Here is a 7,019-nt window from a genome sequence, read left to right as displayed (position 1 = left end):
ATTTTAGAATAACTATGGATCATATTCCCATTAAATGTGACAATACTAGTGCCATCAATCACACCAAAAATCCAATTCAATACTCTAGAATCAAACATATTGAAATTAGGCATCATTTAATTAGAGATCATGTTCAAAAGGGTGATATTGTGCTTGAATATGTGGATACCTTGCATTAACTAGCTGATATCTTCACAAAACCTCTTGATAATAATAGATTCTATGCAATTAGAGGTGAACTTGGCATGATGAATGTTCCTTGAAGTGGATTTCTTGATGTTATGATGAATAATACACTCTTGATTGATCTAATATGTGTTTATCTAAATTTTTCTATAATTTGTGCATGATTGTATGCTTGAATGATCATAATGCAAGTTTTTCAAATCTTATTATTATATTTTGTAAATCTAGCTTTGCATTTTGGTTTGTAAATATTGGCAGTTGATCTTCATATCAATAAAATTCATCTTTTATTCTATTATTGTGTGCTATTATTGTGTTGTTTCATGATTGATAATTAAGTGGCCTTGAATTGATTTTCTCTCCTTTGGTTTCATTTTGCTTTATTTCATCCTTTTTGCTATGACAAAAAGAGAGAGAAATATTGTATGAAAAACTGCTTTAATGACTCTAATGATATTGGTTTAATGATATTGAGTTTGCTTAGTTGACTTATAACTAATGCTTAAATTTATAGGGAGTTATATTCTTCAGGGGGAGTTGGTTTTTCATAGATTAAGAGGGAGCTTGTTTTTCAAAAGGAAAAATGTTTTTGAGTAATTTTTTCACTTGATTTTATTATATCAAAAAGGGAGAGATTATTGGCCTTAAATTGATTAAGAGTTTTGATTTGGCAAAATAAAAATTTGCCAAACTTGTTTCAGTATTATCTAAGCTTAAATTGAACATTTTTGCACCCTTTTATCTTGCCAAAATTCATTTGAGAACCAAAACAACTAAATTCTCATAACAAAACATGATTTATGCAAGTTTTGATAAAAGGGATCAATCCCTTACCAAAAGGGGTCGATCTTATTTTCAACCATAATCGAAAGTTCTCAAGATTTAGCAAAAATTGATCGATCCCCTCCCTATAAAGATCAATTGGTTAGGGTTTCAAGCTAAACAGATCGATCTTCTCATTCAAGGGATCAATTATTTTTTCATACAGAATGTTTGTATCATGCAACTTTTCAAAAAATGGATCGATCTCATCACATAGAAGATCGATCACCTAAGGTAAGGAATTGATCTCCTCTTAAAAGGATCGATCGGTTGCTCAGATAGAATATTTACCAAGTTCAAAAACCCAAAAAAAAATCAATCCCCTCTTAAAAGGGATCGATCAGTTACTCAGACAGAATGTTTCCTAGTTCAAAAACCCAAAAAAAGAATTGATCCCCTCTTAAAGGGATCGATCGGGTAAAGCAAATCAGGCACAAAATTGAACCTTCTCCAATATAAACCAATCGACCCCTTATGATAAGGGATCGATCTCCTGAAGGCTAACAACTCCTAACATCTATTTTTTTTGTCTAAATTTTTGCATGTTTGAAGCATTAAATGCAATCCAATGGCTCTCAGCTGCTTTCTAACTATAAATCAAGCATTTCACTATAGACCAAGAGTAACAAGAGCCAAGGAAACTTATTGCCATTCACCTACCAATTTGCTCAAGCATTCAAAGCTATTCCAAGTTAGAAAAGTGTAGAATTCATATCAGTTTTTCTCTATTTTGTTGTCTATACCACTGTGTACTTCAAATTAGCAAACATCCAACCTTTGAAAGGTTATTGAGTTTGCAAAATACTTCATATCTCTGTATTGTGAGTTTGTGAGCTTAAGAGGAGGATAACCCTTAAGAGTATATTGTGTTGTAAAGCTTAGAGAAGCTTGGTTGTAATCTTCAACACTTATAGTGGATTGAACTTCTTGGTAAAAGAGGCTAAGGGAGAAGACGTAGGTGCCTAAAAAAGGATCGAACCTCTATAAATTTCGGTGTTATATTCTTTATCCCTATCTCTCATTTACTTTCAATTATTATGTTTAATTGTTTAGCAAAATTTATGCTTATTGAATATTATTTTTCAAAAATTTATTAAAACCAATTCACCTCCCATCTTGGTTTATTCCAAATCTTTGAGCTAATAGGATTTCTACCAGATAAAGTTGTATGAAGAGTCAAAGCCTTAAAAAATATTGAAATGGCCATGATAGATACATGGGTGCCAAAGCCTATCACCATTCGTTGTGATGAGAAGTCAAAATTAGTTAGTAATAATTTTGTTCCCAAACCAGTAATCTTCAAAATCACAATCATATTCTCTTATAAAAATGAGAAGGCTGTATCATTGAAATATGGTTGTGAGGTAACAGTCCAAGGGCAAGAAGAAGCTATGTTAAAATCTAAGATTACCAATATAACAGGTATAAATGGCATGACCAGAAGCGAAATATGTTATACTCCAAAGACCTTAAAGAAAGCAAGGAAGGGGATAAAAAAATAAATTGAACCAAAATTAATTTTAAAGAAAGATATCCGAAAGTTTATGCCAAAAAAAAGCTTGCGAGTTTTTAAAATTGGTGAAACATAGTTAATATTCTATAATGGAGCAGTTGAACAAAATGTCAGCCAAAATCTCTTTGCTATCACTTTTATTAAACTTAGAAGCATATCGTAATACCTTGCTAAAGGTATTGAATCAGGCTTATATGGCACATATTGTATCTGTAGAATATGTGAACCACTTTACAGAGAACTTAGTGGTACCATAGCACATATCTTTCAATGATAATGAGATTTCATCCTGGAGTAGATGAAGTACTAAGGCTTTGCATATCACTATTAAATGCAAATGCCACATAGTAGCCAAAGTCCTTATTGATAATAGATCAACTATTAATATTATGCTCATATCTACTCTGACCAGATTGCTCTTTGAGATGTCCCACATCCAAAGTAATCATATGGTGATTAGAGCATTTGATGAGATTAGACGTGAAATATTGAGAGATATTGAGTTACCCTTACAGATTGAGCTTTGTGTTTTCAACATAAAGTTTCAAGTCATAAATATCTCTTCATCTTACAGTTGCTTATTAAGAATACTACGGATTCACATGACAGGCGTTATTCCTTCCTAATTACACCAAAAGATCAAATTTAATGTGAAAAGGTCAATTGGTGATTATGGTTGGGAAAGAGGATTTGTTAGTAACTTAGCCTATAAATGCTTCATATGTAAAAGTTGTGAAGAGTCACTAAAGTGCTATTACCGATCTTTTGAACCTATCAATGCAGTAGATAGAGTACTTAAGATCAGTAAAATTATGATCAATAAGATTTGAAATATTAGAGTTGATTTGGGTAAAAATCTATAAGAGATAAAAGAACCACCAAAAATTGAAGATAATAGCAAAAGATTATATCTGGTTTATGAAATAGAAAAAATGTAAGACAACAAGAGGGCAAGAAATAGGCCATTAGTTATTCCCCATCTATACAAAATATTTACTCTTTGAGGATATATATACCTGAGAACTGAAAAGAATACTGAAAAAACCCAAGGTAGGAAGAAACTTTCACTAAATTGTCCATCCATATGGTAGGTGAGGATAGTCAGAAGGATGAAATGTCGGTTTACCCATGCCCACCAAACTATAAGCTAAAAAATTGAACTATTATCCAGATACATGCTGTTTTTTATTTTCTTTTAATATAACTACAACTCCTAATTGCTTATGTCCAAAAGTATTAGGATGATCTTTTATGTTTGGGCATCTTTTTTTCACTATTTTAATAAAAGATAAGAGCATGCATGTTATCCATTTCTTTTATTCAATCCATTTTCCCATCAAAGCATCTTGTCAATATCTCTTGTTTCATTTAATTTTAGGTCATTAAATGAATATGAAGGTAATCATGATAATGATCAAGGATTTAATTTTAAAAATTCAATTAATACAGATGAACTCGACACTGAAAAAAATTTTGAAGAATACACTTTGCCTTCAAATTTAATGAGATTAATTGAGTAGGAGAATAAATCTATTGAGCCTCATCAGAAAGTTACTAAGATGATCAATCTAGGTGATGTCGAGAACAAAAGGAAGTTAAGGTCGATACCTCACTCCTAACAGTTGATAGATAATGATTAGAGAATTTGTTTCGAGAATTTGTATATGTGTTTGCTTGGTCCCACAAAGATATGCTTAGGCTCAGCACTAAAATAATGAAACATAGGCTACCCCTGAAGCTTGAATGTAAGTTGGTCCAACAAAAGTTAAAAAGAATTAAACCATAGATGTTGTTGAAAATTAAAGAAAAAGTGAAAAAGTAATTTGATGCGGGCTTTTCACAGGTGGCCAAGTATCCTAAATAGATGGCTAATATAGTACCATCCCCAAAAAGGATGAAAAATTATGAATGTACATGGATACTGTGATTTGAATAGACTAGCCTGAAAGATAATATTTTTTTACCTCACGTTGATACATTGGTGGACAATATGGCCCGACATATGGTGTTTTCTTTTCTAAATTGATTCTTCAGCTATAATCAAATAAAAATGAGTCAGGATGATATGAAAAAAAATCATATTTGTAACTATGTAGGGAACCTTTTGTTACAAAGTCATGTCCTTTAGACTAAAAAATGCTAGAACAACTTATTAGAGGGCCATGGTGACACTTTTTCATGACATAATGCATAAAGAGATTGAGATCTATGGATGTCATGATCACAAAATCTCAAAAAAGAGAGAATCATGTAGCTAACCTTTGAAAATTGTTTGAAAGGTTAAGAAAATTTCAGCTCAAGTTAAACCCGTTCAAATACACGTTTAGAGCTAAGTCAGGGAAATTATTAGGTTTTACAGTCAATGAAAGAGGAATAAAAGTTAACCTAGATAAAATTCGTGCCATTTAAAACTTATCCCTACCAAATACGCTAAAAGAGGTCCGAAGTTTCTTAGGCAAATTAAACTACATATCCTAATTCATTTCTCAACTTATTTTCAAATGTGATCCCATCTTTAAACTCTTCCGTTAAAGTAATCTCGGTGAATGAAATGAATAATGTCAAAATATTTTTGATAAAGTTAAGCAATACTTGTCAAATCCTCTAAATTAATGCCATTTTATCTTAGAAAGACCATTGATTCTATACATAGTGGTGCGAAAGAAATTGATGAGATGTGTGCTGGGATAGTAGGATGAATATGGCAAGAAAGAAAGAGTTATTTACTATTTGAGTAAAAAATTTATACAGTATGAGTCCAAGTATTCATCACTAGAGAATATGTATTGTGCTTTGGCTTGGACAATTAAAAGGTTCAGGCAATATGTGCTATACCATACAACTTGATTTATAGCTAAATTGGACCCAATCGGGGATATCTTTAAGAAGCCATCATTATCAAAAAGAAGCACAGGATGGCAAGTGATGCTTTTGGAGTATGACATAGTTTATATGAGCAAAAAGATGATCGAAAAAAGTGTCATTATCGAATTTTTTGTAGATCGAGCCTTTGAAGGTTATGAGCCTATGAAACTTGATTTTTCATATGAAGAATTAATGATCATCTTAGGGTTAGAAGAAAATAACGATAACGACAAGTCATGGAGAATGTATTTCGATGAAGCTACCAATGCCATAAGGCATAGGATTAGAGCAGTTTTAATATCTCCAACAGGAAATACTACCCAATTATAGTAAGGTTAAACTTCAACTACACTAACAATGTGGCTAAATATGAAGCCTATGTTATGGGATTGCATGTTACTTTAGATAGAAAAATTAAAGTATTAAAAGTATTAAGGGATTCAATCTTAGTTATATATCAATTGAAGGGAGAATGAGAAATAAAACACTCAAAACTCATATCGTACCAAAAATACATCTTAGAGTTGTGTAAGTAATTCAAGATCATCCAGTTTGAACATTTATCTCGTGAAAAAAATCAGATCATAAATGCCTTGGTCACCTTGGCTGTGATGGTGAGAATTAGTAATATTACTGAAATTCAATCGATCAAGTTAAATATCAAGGATATGTCAGTGCATTGCACTAGTCTGAAAAAGGAAGAAAATAGAAATCTGTGTTACTATGACATTATACGATATCTAAAAGATCAACAATACCCAAACTAAGCAACAGAGAATGATAAGAGAGTCCTGAGAAGATTGGCTATGAGATTCTTTTTAGATGGAAAAGTTTTGTATAAAAAAAATAGAGATAAAGTGTTATTGCATTGTGTAGGCACTTTTGAGACTAAGAAGATCATTGGTGAAGTGCATAATGTTATATGTGAAGGACATGCAAATGGATATATGTTAATAAGATAGATTATGAGAGCTAGATATTATTGTTGACAATGGAGAGAGACTGCATTAATTATGCTAAAAAATGCCATAAATGCTAGATTTATGCCTACAAAATTCACACTTCACCCACTGCTTTACATGATATGGCACCACTATGATCATTTTCTATGTAAAAAATAAATGTCATTAGTCGCATCACTCTAAAAGCCTCAAATGAGAATAGGTTCATTTTTGTGATGATTGATTACTTCACTATAGGTCGAAGCAGCTTTTTTCACAACTATAACTAGATCAGTAATCTGTAAGTTCATTAAAAGAGAAATAATCTATGATACGGGCTCTCATAAAAGATCATCTCAGATAATGCAAAGAACTTAAATAGTAAAATAATGTAAAAAATATGTGATCAGTTTAAAATTAACATCATATTCAGCTCCATAACACCTAAAGATGAATGAGACAGTAAAAGTTGTAAATAAAAATGTCAAAATGATTTTGAAAAAGATAATTGAAAACATATAAGAATTGGCACAAGAAATTACTTTTTACTTTGCATGCCTATCGAACATCCGTATGTACCTCAACTAGGGCAACTTCATTTTTCCTAGTTTATGGGATTGAAGTCGTATTATTAGTAGAAGTAAAAATCCCATCTCTAAGGGGTCCTAAAAGAAGTAGGGTTAGAATAAGCA

Source organism: Durio zibethinus, chromosome 6 (assembly GCF_047325235.1).
Source record: "Durio zibethinus cultivar Kanyao isolate XHJ-2024 chromosome 6, ASM4732523v1, whole genome shotgun sequence".
Lineage (NCBI taxonomy): Eukaryota > Viridiplantae > Streptophyta > Magnoliopsida > Malvales > Malvaceae > Durio > Durio zibethinus.
This window is presented reverse-complemented; position numbering follows the sequence as displayed.